The sequence below is a fragment of the Manis javanica genome, chromosome 13 (assembly GCF_040802235.1).
Source record: "Manis javanica isolate MJ-LG chromosome 13, MJ_LKY, whole genome shotgun sequence".
NCBI classification, from domain to species: Eukaryota; Metazoa; Chordata; class Mammalia; order Pholidota; family Manidae; genus Manis; species Manis javanica.
This window is the reverse complement of record NC_133168.1, coordinates 84761690-84778825: the sequence shown is the minus strand read 5'-3', so window position 1 is coordinate 84778825 and position 17136 is coordinate 84761690. Positions and strand designations below refer to the sequence as shown.

The 17136-nt window shown below is 39.5% G+C and overlaps 1 protein-coding gene and 1 pseudogene across 7 annotated transcripts in view; both read right to left on the bottom strand.

The window, feature by feature from the left end:
* The window catches only part of RAB4A (RAB4A, member RAS oncogene family), a 98842-nt gene that overhangs the window by 67838 nt on the left and 13868 nt on the right, over positions 1–17136 (bottom strand). The gene's annotated exons all lie outside the window — the stretch shown is intronic.
* On the bottom strand, positions 3–15453 carry LOC140845547 (UBX domain-containing protein 2A pseudogene; annotated as a pseudogene).

The window sequence follows — 17136 nt, the reverse complement described above, 5'->3', positions numbered from 1 at the left end:
ACAAAAAGAGACTATGAAAAGTAACTTTAAAACAGGTGCTATAAATTTATTCTTAGACTTCAATAATAAAATTTAATGAAATCTTACATAACTTAGAAAAAAAGAGGTCAGTGAATATTCTTTGCAAACAACAATAAATATGCTGACATACCCTCTCACCTTTTTGGTATTTAGCTCAAGTACTACTTCAGTGGTTTTTCAAACTGTACTCTGGGGATAATTTCCTTTGATACAGAAAGTCTGAGAACTACTTTTTTTTTTTTTTTTTAGTCTCCCAAATAAGCCAGTTTTATTTAATATATAATGAACAATTTTTTAATTAAATGGTTTGTACTTTGAAAGAACAGAGAGCAAACCCTACCAAACAGTCTTTATGTTAATTCAATTCAGGACACAAAGGATTGTCAAAATATAATCACAACCATTGAGTTAGTATTAAAATATTGTATTTTAACACTTCTGTATATTAAATGACAGTAACATTGGTAATAATACCTGGCAAACAGAAGGCACCTAATGTTTGTTGGTCTCAAACTGAATGACTTGGCCAAATAAAAGACAAATGCATCCTATATTTTATAACAAACAAGTATAAATTCTTTGACAGATCCTTTCAATGAATAGTAGTATTTCATCCTTAAGACAACAGTTAGCCATTAGTAAAAGCTCTCAAAATACTTTAAGGCACTGAAATAGATGCATACATACCATTTTTCAACACAATGAAATGTAATGAAAATTACTCTGAATGAGAAAAGTGTATAAAAGAAGTAAGATCACTTTTATTACCTGGATAATGCATAGTAATTTAACCGTTAAATTAGAATCTGTAAAATTAAAATTGTCCTTCTGTTTGTCAGCCTTAACAATGACTTTCAACTGATTGATGACAGTTATAAAAACAACTACATAGGTTAAACTGTTCCACCGAAGAAGCTTATTTTCAAGTTTGCCTTCCCTTGCCAAAACCATGTTTTCTAAAGTCAACATATTTTAAGTATTTCACACTTTACAATTATTAAATTTTCAGGTAAAAAGCTTTAGTGGATGATTCCCATTAGAAAACCTCTGAGATTATTCACATTAATGAAAATTTTCACTGCTACAAAATGAAGTTATTGCTGATGACAGGTCCTTCTCTATAGGAACTTCTTACTGCGCGTTTTCTAAATGAACACATGAGAAAACCTCCAATATGTCTTCTGGTTACATAATATAAACTGCAAAATCCACAAAGGAGATGTTTCTGTAGGTAAAAGTAGAACACTTCCAATGAGAGTCCCCTTTATAGAAATATATGGAGAATCACATATTGACTATATGCAAATTAAAATGGTAAAATGCTTCATGAAAGGCCTATATTTTAAGAAACATTTTCTTAGATTCTTGAAACAACCAGTTGTTACTGTATTATCTGAAAGAGAAGTTGATTTTACCATCCCATTTTTTTTAAGAATGCTATTTTGTTTCACTAGACTATCATAGCTGTAAACATTACTGACAATAAATATTTTCTAATATATATCTGTTCATTTTTGAGAAGAAATGACTAAAGGATAAGGCTCTCCTGTCTTCCTGCTTTTCGTAATTAAAAGATGGCCTTCTACCACGTAAATATTCTTAAACTAGACCTCAAAAGATTTTTATAAGCTAGATCATCTAGTGATGTATTTCCTTCTGTTATTCCTGAGCCTTTAATAAAAACCTCATTTAAGGGTTCCAGCCTTCAGCTGTGCTTAAAGGTATAATACTGGTTTATGTTATAAATAATTCAGAGTTAAAGGGGTGCAGCTTAAGAACAAACTCTTATACAAGGATAAAATTTATAACCTTATACAAGGATAAAAATTAAGGGTCCATTTCAGTGTACAGCCTTCCACTGTCCATAGTGAAGCATGCAACTTTTAGTTTCTTAGGGTGGAAGCTTATTGCACGATTTACTTAATTAAGACTGGTTATATACGCAGGAATCAGTTGAGATAAAAAATGCAGAGATCTGGGATCCACCCCAGATACACTGAATCAAAATGTGGCCAGAACAGTCATTCTGAAAATCTCCCAAGTAATTCTTACACTAGGGCTTGAAAATCACTGCAAATCACTACTTTATAAGAATGGCTCTTTTAAGGGGTTTGCAAAGTCAAGACTATTTTCATAATCATACTAAGATGTTATTTACTTTTTTTGTTTTCATTTCCTCATGAGCATACAGTAGCATTTACCAGAGGCTACATGTGTGATAGATACCATGACAGACTGAATGTACAGGCGATACAAGACTCCATCTGTCTTCTTTAATTCTGACAGTAAAGACATTTACAAAAAATGGAACACAATTTTCCACTTTTCTCACAATCTTTTTGTTTTAGAAAATAGACATTTTTCATAATGTTTATATTATCAAGTGTTTATTAAATGAATAAATATTTTACAACTTTTAACATAATATATACAAACCACATAAAAGATCTTGAGACCAAAAAGATTGAGAACTGCTCTTTCCAAAAGACATCTAGTGCCTATGAACATTACTGCTGATAGGCATGGCTACTTAATTCTTTGACACAATCAATGTGTATTTTATTTTAAATATAATTACTTAAAAAAAAAAGCTTATTTTTAGGCAACAGGGATTTAATCTGATAGTGAATTACTGAAGTCTAACAGGTTTTAGTTAAAAGTCTAAGATAAAAAGCATGTTTTGCTGATGGACAGTGACTGTAATGGGGTTTGTGGTGGGGGTGACTTGGTAAAGGGGGGAGTCTAGTAACCATAATGTTCTTCATGTAATTGTAGATTGATGATAATAAAATGAATTAAAAAAAGCATGTTTTCCTTGGGTACATCAGAATGTGAATAATCCTTTAATACATGCATGGGTTGACTCTGATGCATTGAATAGAAAACCATACTTTACATGACACATTTAAAAATATTAATTATCAATGTGACAACACAAGCATAAGAATCTGAGTGGTGGCACATGAGTGGCTTACTCCAAATGTCAAAGAAGAACAAATCCCTAATTTGCAAAAGAAAGTAAGATAGGGAACAAAGTAGGATTCCCAGACAGAAAATAATTTTTTAAAAAATTACACTTTTCAAAAATACAGAAATGTGAGTAGGCAGATCAATATTGACATTATACTAAGCTAAACAATTTTATCCTTCATTTTATTCTTAAAAATACATCTCAGATACTGTTGCCAAATTAATAATTGAGTATATCTTGCCATTAAAGAAGGCAAATTGAGAACATTTTGAAGTTTAGGCATAGCTATGGTGAAAGCAGTCCCTTCCAGCCATTCGATTGTATCTCAAGTATAAAAATAATTATATTGATGTTTATAACCTGTTGTATATATATTTTTTGTGTGTATTGCTATCTAAAAATCCTAGATAGCTAACATTTAAATAAATCACTGCTGTCTGGGAATGATGCTGTGAACACATTTGCTAATTTATACCATATTAAGATTCTAAATGACATAGCTATTAAACATGTCTTATGTTGAATAACTGGTATTTGAAATTACGTATGTTTTCCTTTATGAGTAGCTTTTTGGAAAGAGGGCTTTCAATATACTTTCCAGTCATACTTTCTTAACTTGTATTTATCTAAAAATCTTCGCATCAGTAGAGAGTTAAATTAGTACTCCAACAAAAAGTCCAATGAACCTGACTTTTCTTTTCTCCCATTTGGGTTTGCATTTCCACTTACATCCAGCATTTATTTCTCTGCAAGCTCTCTACTTAGTGCATCAGAAATCAATGTTTATGAAAATTCTCTAAAAGGTCTAGCATTTCTTTGGAGTCTCTGAATGATCACAGCGTTCTGTAAATCTGCTTCTTCCAGTGTGAGTGTTTCATCTAGCAATCTGAGAAAAGGAAGAGCTGTTGCCAGGGAAAAGGGAGGACTTCTTTGAGATCCTTGGTATTTTTCGATGAAGTCTTTGATGTGGCTTATCCTATGAGAAATGTTAAATTTCTGGACAATCCTTTTCCCTTTGGCTAATCAGATCTGTATGTTAGTGATGGGTTCCAGGTTGTTTAGCTGGACAGTAGACCAATTATTTTTATTCTCAACTTCAGTACTCCTTGGTTTAAAGACAATTTTTGGTGTTGCACTTCCCAGTCTGTGACCCTGTCCTGAGAAGGGCTGAAACACAGGCTTGGTTGACATACACAGTTCATTTATCTTGTCTTCGACTTTAACATCAACCTCCTCTTTATCAAAAATTCTCTGTAACTCTAAAGGTAATTCCCCTTTTTTGAGGGAGTTAAGAAATTGCTGACTTGCACAATCAGAAGAACTTCTGAAATCATCGTTGACTGTGAATCCATTTTTCCATAATTTTATACTTACATTTACCTGTTTCTTCTGTTCAGTGGGAGATAAGCATTTGGCACCAACTTTCTGAGCTTCCTCAAAAAGGTTATCAACAAAATATTCACAATTTGTTGATTATCATTAAGAGGTTGGTTATCAGATCCTGTTTCACAAACCCATTGTTCTTCTGTGCTTTTAAGATTATCTACTTCTTTCATTCTCTTTTGCCTTACTTGGATTCAAACCGACTTGTACTAGAACACTGGCTACATCATTTTTGAGCTGGATGACTTGACACATGTTACTGAGCTCCAAGTCCCAGATGCCTAACCATGAAATAAGGAAGCTGCTTTTCACGTCGCTAATACAACCAGTCGTATCCACAGTTCCACATCGACATAAATACGCTCAGTTCCCTATATTTATTTCCAGTTATCTCTAAATAGGATGGAACTGATGCTGGATGCCACGCTTATGTTCATCATTGCCAACAAGTAATAAAAACATTTCTGAAAATAGGCTGACCCTCCATGTAGAACATCTTTGATCTGCAGTGTCCGAGAACTACTTTTGCAATGAATGAAATCTTTTTGCTAGCCTCTATTCAAAGAAACATGATAGCAGTGGTGAGTAAAAACAGCTTAGAAATTTCAAGTGTTTTCTGTACAAAAGGAAACCCTGGTAGACTTCAGGCTTTGGGAGGCCCACTTTTTTTAAATTTTTATTAAGGTATTATTGATATATACTCTTATGAAGGTTTCACATGAAAAAACAATGTGGTTACTACATTTACCCATATTATCAAGTCCCCACCCATACCCCGATGCAGTCACTGTCCATCAGTGTAGTAAGACTGGGAGGCCCACTTCTTTGTGCAACAGGTGTGAGTCCCCACCTGTGCAGATCTCCACTGTCTGGCTTCAATTTCCTCATCTCAAAGTTGTGGGAAAGGCCATAAGCCAAGTCTGGGTCAGGATTCCAAGTGTGTAGTTTGTTTCATTCAATGTGGAGACAGCTCTCTGTTTCTCCTTAGCTTGGGGTAATATTTTCCATAAAATGGAAATACAGGACTTCCAGAATGGAATTTGTTAATCAGCATGATACAGCATCAGCAGCCCCGCGCTGCCTTCGTGATTCATTTTGCTTTTTCTGTTAGCAAAGAACTTTAGTGCAGCTCAGCCTAGAAGCTGTAGAGCACCAACTCCCTCTCCCATCCCTCATATTTTGATCCTTTGCTTTTTCTGTTAGCAAAGAACTTTAGTGCAGCTCAGCCTAGAAGCTTTAGAGCACCAACTCCCTCTCCCATCCCTCATATTTTGATCCTAACCCACCACTAACCCTCATGAAAGACTTGTTCTGTGGCCCAGAAGGCCCTGCTCAGTATTCCTGGTTCCCTTGCTTGTGCCTTTGACAGTATCACCTCCACACTCCCTTTCCAGACCTACACCAAGTAGCCCTTGCCCTGGCTCCTTCTGTCCCCGATTCCTGCTCGCTAGTTATGAGCTGTCCCATGCCCCATGACAACGTTAGTGCAGACGGTGGTGGGGTGGGGGACACTGGAGCTCTCACGCCACTTAGCAGTAACACGGAACACTCCCTCCACCAAGCTGTTGGTGGGAGCTGAGCAGGGAACCTGGACTTCTACCTCCATCTGGAGAAAAAGAGGCAGTGCCCAAGAGTTAGAAACCAGTTACACAGAAGGTTTAAAGATCTAAGGTCACAACAAGAAATGTTGGCAAGGATGTGGAGAAAGGGGAACCCTCCTACACTGCTAGTGGGAATGTAAGCTAGTTCAACCATAGTGGAAAGCAGTATGGAGGTTTCTCAAAAATCTCAAAACAGAAATGCCATTTGACCCAGGAATTCCACTTCTAGGAATTTACCCTAAGAATGCAGCAGCCCAGTTTGAAAAGACATATGCACCCCTATGTTTATCGCAGCACTATTTACAATAGCCAAGAAATGGAAGCAACCTAAGTGTCCATCAGTAGATTAATGGATAAAGAGATGGTATATATACACAATGGAATACTATTCAGCCATAAGAAGAAAATAAATCCTCCCATTTGCAACACATGGATGGAGCTAGAGGGTATTATGCCCCGTGAAGTAAGCCAGGCAGAGAAAGACAAGTATCAAATGATTTCACTCATCTGTGGAGTTTAAGAACAAAGAAAAAAACTGAAGGAACAAAGCAGCAGCAGATTCACAGAAGCCAAGAACAGACTAACAGTTACCAAAGGGCAAGGGACTGGGGAGGGTGGGTGGGAAGTGAGGGACAAGGGGGAAAAGGGGCATTACAATTAGAAGACATAATGTGGGGGGGCATGGGGAGGGCTGTACAACACAGAGAAGATAAGTAGTGATTCTACAGCATCTTACTACTCTGATCACAGTGACTGTAATGGGGTATGTGGTGGGAACTTGATGATGGGGGGAGTCTAGTAACCATAATGTTGCTCATGTAATTGTACATTAATGATACCAAAAAAAAAAAGATCTAAGGCCTCACAACATAACATAAATATGTCTAGGTTTCAGTTTAAAATCCCTTATCATACCAAGAATCAGGAAGATCTCAAACTGAAAGGAAAACAATAATCAATTGACTCCAAAGCCAAGAAGAAAGAAATGTCAGAAATACCTGACCAAGATTATAAGGCAGCCATCATAAAAATGCTTCAACAAATGATAAGAACCTTCAGCAAAGAGAAAGTCTTGTAAGATATAGCAGCAGATATAAAGAAGACTGAATAGAAATTACAGATTGGAAAATACAATAACTGAAATATAAAGCTCAGGGGATTGGTTTCACAGAGACGTGGAAGGGGCAGGAGAAACAATCAGTGAGCTGAATGACAAAATAATAGAAAATATCCAATCTGAACAACAAAGAGAAAATAGATAGAAAATATATAAAGTCTCATGGACTTTTGAGACTGTAGAAAAAAACAACAACTAACATTTATAACATTGGAACCACAGAAGGGAGGAAAAAGAGGGCAGGGTTGCAAATAGTACACACAGTTTCTAAATTTGGCAAGAAATATAAATCTAGATTTGAAAATCTAAAAAAATCCAGAATAGGACAAATCCAAATAAATCCACGTCAAGACACACCATAATTAAACTGCCAAAAACTAAAGGTAAAGAAAACATTTTGAAAGTAGCCAGAGAAAAAGAATACTTCACCTATAGGGAAAAAACACAATACAAATGACAGCAGATTTCTCATTAGAAACCAGAGAGGCCACAAGGAAATGGCACAATCTTTTTCAAAGCATGAAAGACAAGAATTCTCAATCCAGAATCTTATATCTAGTGAGTATTTTCCCCTTCTAGAATAAATGAAAATCAAGACTTTTTTTGGGGGGGAGCATTAACAGAATTTGTCACGAACAGACCTACCCTAAAAGAATGGCTAAAGGAAGCTCTCGGAACAGAAAAGAAATGATAACAAGACCCTTGGAACATCAGGAAGAAAGAACGCAGTGAACAAATATACTGTAGATACAACAGGCTTTTCTTTTTCTCCTCTTGAGTTTTCTAATTTAAATTTGGTTGTTTCAGCAAAAATGATAACACTGTTTGATATGATCCTAAATATAAGTACAAGAAACATGAAAATTACAAGTAGGGGGAGGGTAAAGGAGGTCAGGTTTTTAGACTTCACTCTACCTGGTAAAATGATGACACCAGTAGATGATACTATGGGTATATAATGGAAGGCCTAGAGCTAACACTGCAAAAGCTACAGAAAGAGATATATGCAAAAGCATTACAGGCAAATCAAATGGAATTCTGAAGAATGCTAGCCAACCAATGGGATCTAGTCAACTTTTATGTAACACTCCACCCAGCAAGAGTAGGATGCATTCTTCTCAAGGCCCATGGAACAAATTCCAAGATAGACCGTATGCTGAGGCACAAAGCAGACCCCAACAATTTTAAAGGAACTGAAATCACACAGAATGTGTTCTTCAACGGCAATGAAATCAAACTAGAAATCAGGAACATAAAGACAATAGGAAAATCTCCAAAGACTCCAACGTGCTTCTGAAATAATCCACTTCTAGATGACCCATGGTTCAAAGAGGAAGTCTCATGGGAAATCAAAAAACACACTGACCTGAATGGAAAAGAAAATACAGCTTATCAAAATTCGTAGGCTACAAATAAAGCAGTGCTAAGAGGCAGACTAGAGCACTAAAGGCATACATTAGAAAAAGCAAAGTCTTGATCAGTTACCTAAGCTCTTACCTTTAGGAGCCTAGAAAAAGAGTAAAAATAAACTTAAAGCTAGCAGAAGGAAGGAAATAACAGAGAGTAGAAATCAATGAAACTGAAAGCATAAAGAAAGAGAAAATATTGAAACAAAGAGTTGGTTCCTTGACAAGATCAATTAATTGACAAACCCCCAGCAAAACTATGATGAGGATTTAGGGGCTAATTAAGGAAAAGGACATGACTATGAGCTGGCCTAGCACATAACACACTGTATTTGGGTGGCACTTGGACAGCTTGCATTAGAGGGGAGTCCCTTACAGCAGAAGGTCTTCCAGAAAAGGTGTCCAGAAGAGGAACAGGGTAAAGAACTTCTGGGGGAGCAGGGAAGTAGGGAGGGCATCTACAGGTCCAGGTGATGGCCCTCTGCAGGCTGGCAGGCAAGCAGATTGAGATCTTTATAGCTCCTGTGTTTGTCTTATCAGAGGTTAGCAGATGGTGAGTAAAATTTTACAGTGTATGCAAAGCAGGAAGTCTTTAAATGGCTGAAAATATGCTTATTTGGGCTTTATTTAAAGCAACTGGATGTGTGTAAGAATTTCAGTTTGGTGCTGGCATGCTCTGAACTAAAGTCTCAGCTTGCTGTGAAGAAGAAAGCAACATTGGGGCCAATATACAGGGGCCATGTTTAACCCATTTACAGAGAGTGGCAGAAAAAGAGGAGGGAGACACAAATAGTCAATACCGGGAATGAAACCGGGCATATCACTACTGACCCTGCAGACATCAAAAAGAACAACAAAGGTGTAACATGAACAACCCTACTCATGTACATCCAACAATTTAAGATGAAATGAACCAATTCTTCAAAAACACAAAGAACCACACTTGCCCAACATAAAATATGTAATTTAAATAGCCCTATAACTATTAAGGACATTGAATTTATAATTTAAAAATTCACAAAAAAGCAATGTTCAGGCTGAAATGGTTTCAGTAGAGAAGTCTACAAAACATATAAAAAAGAATCAACACCAATTCTATGGAATCTCTTTGAGAAATGAGAAGAGGAGGGAACCCTTCCTAGGTCATTTTATAAAGCTATTATTACCTTGATACCAAAGCCAGAAAAGACCATATTATAACAAAACCAACTACAGAAAAATATTCCTTATGAATACTTAACAAAATACTAGCAAACTGAATGCTGTGACATATATAAACAATTATACACTATGACCAAGTGGGCTTTATTGCAGGGATGAAGACTGGCTCAATATTTGAAAATCAATTAATACAGTTATTCTATCAATAGGCTGAAGAAGAAAAATCACATGATCATATCAATTGATGCAGAAAAGGCATTTCTCATAAGTCAACACTCCTTCACAATAAAAACTCTCAGAAAAATAAGAATAAAGGGGAGCTTCCTGAACTTGATAAAGAGCATTTAAAAATTCTATAGACCTTATATTTAATAGCAAAAGACTGCTGTCTCTCTAAGCTCAGGAACAAAGGAAGGATGTCTGCTCTTGTCACTCTTATTCAGAATCACATGGGAAGGTCTAACCAAAGCAATAAGACATGAAAAGGAAACAAAAGCACATAGATCAAAAAGGAAGGAATAAAATTGTCCTTATTGGCAGATGATATTATTGCCTACATAGAAAATCCATAAATGGAGACACATGCTGTGTTCATGGAATAGAACACTGGACACTGAAATGGTGTCAATCTTCCCCAAATTGATACTATGTTTAATGAAATTTCTGTTAGAATTCTAGCAGGAGTTTTTGGTAGATATAGACGGGATTATTTAAAAATGTAGATGGGAGGTGTCCATCAGCAGATGAATAGATAAAGAAGCTGTGGTACATATACACAATGGAATATTATTCAGCCATAGGAAGAAAACGAATCCTACCATTTGCAACAACATGGACGGAGCTAGAGGGTATTATGCTCAGTGAAATAAGCCAGGTGGAGAAAGACAAATACCAAATGATTTCACTCATCTGTGGAGCATAAGAACAAAGCAAAAACTGAAGGAACAAAACAGCAGCAGAAACACAGAACCCAAGAATGGACTAACAGTTGCCCAAGAGAAAGGGACTGGGGAGCATGGATGGGGAGGGAGGGAGAAGGGGAATGAGGGGCATCGGGATCAGCACACATAATGCAGGGGGTGTGTGGGGAGGGCGGTACAACACGGAGATGACCTGTAGTGACTCTACAGCGTCTCACTACGCTGATGAACAGTGACTGTAATGGGGTGAGTGGGGAGACTTGATAATGGGGGGAATCTAGTAACCACAATGTTGCTCATGTGATTGTATATTAATGATACCAAAAAAAAATGTGGATGGAAAGATGAAGGAACTAGAAGACCCAAAACAATTTTGAAAATTTTTAAATAAAACAATTTTTAAATAAAGTGGACGGAATCATTCTATCTGATTTGAAGGACTTAGGAAGTGACAGTCATCAGGACTGTGTGGCCCTGGCAGGAGGACAGACACATAGATTAGTGGAGCCAAGAAATCAGACCTACACCAGTGTGTGGTTTTGAAAGTATAAAAACAATTTAATGGGAGAAGTTAGTCTTTTCTACAAACGGTGCTTTTGCAGCTGGCCAACCACAGGGAAAAAAGTGACCCTTGACTTAGGTTTCATAGCTTCTGCAAAATTAACTCAAAATAGATCACCAACTTAAAGGTGAAACATAATACTCTAGAACTTGTAGGAGAAAATCTTCAGGATCTATGGCTAAGCAAAGAGTTCTCAGACTTGACACCAAAAAAAAAATCCAGGAAAGGAAATATTGATGAATTGGATTTCATCCAAATTGAAAACTTTATTAAGAGAATGAAAGTCAAGCTGCAGACTGGGAGAAAAGATTGGCAAACCATATATCCAGCAAAGGACTAGCATTTAGAATACACACATTTACAAAACCCTCGAAGTTTCACAGTAAAAAAATCAAATAATCCAATAGAAAATGGGCACAGACACGCAGAAACACTTCACTGAAAGGGATAAATAAATGACAAGTAAGCATGTGAAAATGTGTTTAACATCATTAGCCAATAATTGGGGAAGTGCAAATTAAAATCATGATGAAATATCAGCACACACCTATCAGAATGGCTAAAAATATGGACAATACCAAAAGCTGACAAGGATGCACCCAAAATGGATCACTCATACACTGCTGTTTGCAAAAAAATGGTATAATCATTCTGGAAAATAGTTTGGAGATTTCTCTAAAAATGCAACTACTATTATGACTCAGCAATTGCACTCCTAGGTATTTACCCCAGAAAAACAAGGACTTATATTCACACAAAACCCCATGCCTAAGTGCTTATCGTAGCTTTATTCCTAAGAGCCCTAAACGGAAAACAATCCAGATGTTCTTGAAGAGATGAATAGTTAAACTAAATGTACATAATCACACCAAGGAATACCACTCAGCAATAAAAAGGAGCAAACTGTTGATATATGCAATAGCCTGGATGAATCTCCAGAGAATTGTGCTAAATGTAAAAGTAGATCCTAAAAGTTTACATATTGCATAACTCCATTTGTCTAACATTCTTGAAATGACAAAACTGAGGACAGATTATTGGTTGTCAGGGCAGGAAGGAAGGGTATATACCTTACAAAGAGCAACAGGAGAGATTTTGTGGTGATGGAAATGTTCTGTATCTGCCACTGTTGGTAACATTGTTATCTTGATCGTGATAGTGTAGGATGGTTTTCCAAGATGTTACCATTGGGCAAAGGAGGATAAAGGGTCCATGAGATCTCTCTGTATTTTTGCTTAAAATTGTGTGAATCTGTATTAGCTCACAATAAAAAAACAGTATAAAAACAAATGAATAGGTGGTATTAACAGACAACAACTCTGTTCAGTTTACTGTGCATAGTCCTAAACTGAAAGAGTTCCCGACGAGAGAGTAGCAGCAGATGAGAGGCCAAACTCTCCTGTATGTTATTTCCTGCTGGAGATTTTTGCGTGTGGCTAACAGACAAAACCAAGCACCACCATTGCAGGGGTTTATTCCTTGCAGGGGATAAGAATCCAACTGTATGAGGAACTTCAGTTAATATCCCTCGTGTTGATGAGGGGATTCGGATCCCGCACACCTCCTAGGAGCTACGGTCCAGGAGACGGCAGCCACACGCCACCATCTAAAAACCCCAGGGCTGGAGCGTGACTGGGCACCCTTCCTGCAGAGTGCGCCGGTGTTCCTGGTTTTTACAGCGATGAAGCTCTCACACATCATCCCCGATAGTCTCAGGTTTATTGGCAGAATTTGTATGGGTTTTACTGACTAATTTTGTTTTTATAACCTGTGGGTTTTTTCCCCCTTTTTCTCTTTCTTTGCTTCAAGCTGAAGGACATACACATTGCATATCATGTACATGTTTTATATGTCAAGTGTACAATGCCTAATGGTTACAAAAAGGCTTCACAGGATGCAAATAGCCATATTACAGTGACTAATGAAGGAGAAGTGCCCAGTTAGGTTGTACAAGATAACTAAATGTGAACTAGTTAAATAGTCGTTCTACTTTAGATTTGATGTTGTTTGTTTTTAATTATAATGGGTATTAATTTGTGGTCTCAGAATCACAAAGAAATTTCCTGCATCCATTTTGTGATTATTATATTCACCTGATGAGGGTTTCCTCAGAATGAATCAAGCTTGAAGCTGGGGGAAAGATTATATCCCCAAATAGAAAATCTAGAACAAATAGGTGCTACTCATGGACTTTTAATTTCTCATGAGAAGTATGTTAAATGAGACCATAGGAAGGCATCAAATAATTAGCAATTAGTCCTGGGCAAGAGTCAGCCATTTAGGAACACAGACACAGATCAGGAAAAAATGGTCTCCAAGCCACTGAAATAGCCAAAGGATTAACTCTACAAGAAGCCTTAATCGGAACTTACTGGCTTTATAATCATTTCATGCAACCTCTGGCTTCCCAGACCACAGCAGATCAGAAGCGTAACCAAAGGACTGAGAGCTACAGGCACAGTGACAATCAACTGCTGACAGCAAAGGTGACCGGTGACAATGGGACACCAGCCACAGAGCCTGCGACAGCACGCCATGCCTGTCCAACCAACAGCCACCATGGACCCCGACTCTGGGGTTCAATCCAAGCACTTCATTTCCTGGCCGGAAAGGCTGAGTGCTGGGACAGTTGTCTGAGAGGGGGTCCTTGGTTTCTGGCCGAGGGAACTCATGGTCTGTGACACCAGCAACTGAAGGTAAGAGACCCTGGAGGTTCTATGGAGGAACCCATTCTATGGCAAAAACAATGAGTGCAGATTCAGAGAGACTGTGCTTAAAGACCCGGTGAGCCAGCATGGTGGAGATCTGGGGAAGCGGTGTGACAAAGGGCGACTGAGAAAAGAGACACTAAGTGGGGTGAGGCTGCACAGTGTGCACAGGGGCTGACCACCTGTGCCCCAGATGAAACCAGCCTCACTCGAGGGGGCAAAACCAGTCAGTTGAAGATTTAGGGAAGTGAGATGCTGCAGATAAAAAGTAGTCAGTTCTTAGAGAAGCTGTGATGGGAGGAAGAGACGGCAGTGGGGCGGGGTGTGCAGAGAGGGGGCACCAGAAGTCAGAGCAGAAGAAGGGGGATGGCCGGCGAGGCGCCCCTGTAACCTGGGGGACAGGTCTGGAGTAGAAGCAGGGGTTACTCTCAGTCACAAAAGGAGACCTTTCCTCTGAGACAACAGGGAAAGGGTCAAGGACGTGTGTGGAGGTAAATACAGGCTGGAGAAGTGGGGGGGAGGTGAGGATGCATCCTTGGTGGCTGCTTCTGCCCTGTCATCCACTGGAAGTGGGCACGGGGCCCGGAGGGATTAAAGAAGGTTTAAAACAGCCTATGCAGAAAGGGCGGGGTGGCCAGGGTAAGAAAAAAACAGCGCTCAGTACTCCTGAGACCCCAGCTGGAAGCATATCATAAATCCGCAGTGATCTCAGGAGCTGTGTCCCAGCAGCAGGCAAGGTGGACGGCTGAGAAGCCAGGGTTGGGACCTGCAAGGCGGGTATGGCCGAGGGGGGCTGCTCATCACCTGCACAGAAAGGGAGAGGCCCAGGGCCTGGAGGTCTTAAGTGGAGATGGGATGGAGGTGATCGGAACGGGACACGTGACGATGTCCAGCGAGTGGTTCCAGTGGGAGCAGACAAGAGGGTGAAAGGGGATCACAGATGACATCAAGGATCCATGGGGCTAAGTTGTTATATGGACCTGCTCTGCACGGACCCCACTGTCACCCAGGATCCCTGAGGTGACTACGCTCCAGCCCAGATGACCTTGAAGAGTAAGGAACAGCCCCAAGGTCATTGGACAACAGCCACGAGAAGCATCTAGAACAGCAGAGAACATAAATGGCATGCACTTCAAAGAAAAAAAGTTGGTACTCTTGCTGGGAGGAATCAAGAGCACAGACCTTGGTGAAACGTTGGTGTGGCAGGGGCAGCAGAGCACACACCCGCGAGGACAGGGAAGACAAGAAGGGAGGGAGGTCGGGAGGATGGCGGAGGCTGACTCAGGGGCGCTGCACGTCGGCCTCAGGAGGTGGCAGTTTGCCCCAGCCTGAACTCAGTGTCAGCAGAGAGGAAATGTGACATCCGGACTTAACGTTGACGGCACAGACTCCCCAGTGACCGCTCAAGGTCTGTGGCAGGATCCGATTTTGCTGAAGCACTCACTTGCGTCGGACAGAGTGGGCCTGGTGTACGGATGGAGGTCAGTTAGAGGGCAGGGAGCTCGGCCAGCCACCTGGCATCAAAACTGCACATTCTTAGTTGCTTTCTACTTGGTGTAATAATAAAAAAGAAAAATTATTCTCCTTCTCCTAAAGGAGAAAACTGTCCAGAAAAGTCAGTGGCCAGTGCAGTACAGTGGAATGAAGAGACCTAATACAAACAATTATCCTTAACCAGGAAGCAAATTTTAGATACTTTAAAGAGTAGAATGATAAATGTGATTTAGATGTATGAGAGGATAAAATTTTACAAAGAAATTAGGGCAAGTGGTTTGTCAAAATCTTTCAGAGAACACTCCCAACTACTGCCACGAAGAGAAAAGCTGAACAGTTCATTTTTTATTTGAGGAAACACACAGAAAACGTCTTTCTGAACTGCGGCTTTGGAGCAAGCCTTGACTGCATTACAGCATTTGCAGTTTTAGAGCTCAAACAGATCCGTGAAAGCACCCCCTGTGAATGGTAAAGGTATTCTGCATTAAGTTAGAAGGTACCAGCTTCCTTCCCCACCGCCCCACCCGCCCATTTCACCGAGTTCAGAGACAGATGGTGATGCATATGAAACACCCAATGTTTGTCTTGAACACACACTACAGCAATGCCACCCGGGGGGAACTGATCTGCCAACCGCTGATCGGACTTGATGGAGTGGACATCTGCAGGGGAATGACAGATGGAGTAAGAAGTGAGCGCCAGTAAGAAGGGAGGCAAGATAGAGCTGAGTCCGGGTTCCAGGTCCATGACTCCCGGCTCTGGGAGCATGGGCTGGGCACCCACCCTCTCCCAGCGTGTCCTCACCCACAGCTGGGTCCCGGTGGGCCTGCATGGTCATGAGGATCAGACACACCAGATACAAAGTACTGTGTGCAGATGATGTGGACCTCACCTCTTCTCTACAGGTGAGGACTCCAATTCAGCCTAGATACGGCAATGGTTAACACCAGAAGAATCTTGGATCAGTGCATATTCAAGGATATTAGCCCAAAAGCCTCTTTAGCCACATAATAGCTAGAAAGAACACTGTTCTTGGGAAGACGTGCACAAGGAAAATTAACTTTATCATTCAAGAATACATACCGGAAGAAATACAGAGATGGGTCACTTTTTTTTTTGTTTTTTTAAAAATTTTGGTATCATTAATCTACAATTACATGAAGAACATTATGTTTACTAGGCTCCCCCCTTCACCAAGTCCCCCCCACATACCCCTTCACAGTCACTGTCCATCAGCATAGCAAGATGCTGTAAAATCACTAGTCTTCTCTGTGTTGGACAGCCCTCCCCGTGCCCCCCAACACACTATACATGCTAATCATAATGCCCCCTTTCTTTTTTCCCACCCTTGTCCCTCCCTTCACACCAATCATCCCCAGTCCCTTTCCCTTTGGTAACCGCTAGTCTCTTCTTGGGTTCTGTGATTCTGCTGCTGTTTTGTTCCTTCAGTTTTTTCATTGTTCTTATACTCCACATATGAGTGAAGTGGAGTACCATACTCCACGTTTGGTACTTGTTTTTCTCCGCCTGGCTTATTTCATTGAGCATAATACCCTCTAGCTCCATCCATGTTATTGCAAATGGTAGGATCTGTTTTTTTCTTATGGCTGAATAATATTCCATTGTGTATATGTACCACATCTTCCTTATCCATTCACCTACTGATGGACATTTAGGTTGCTTCCATATCTTGGCTATTGTAAATAGTGCAGTGATAAACATAGGGGTGCATCTGTCTTTTTCAAACTGGAGTGCTGCATTCTTGGGGAAAATTCCTAGAAGTAGAATTCCT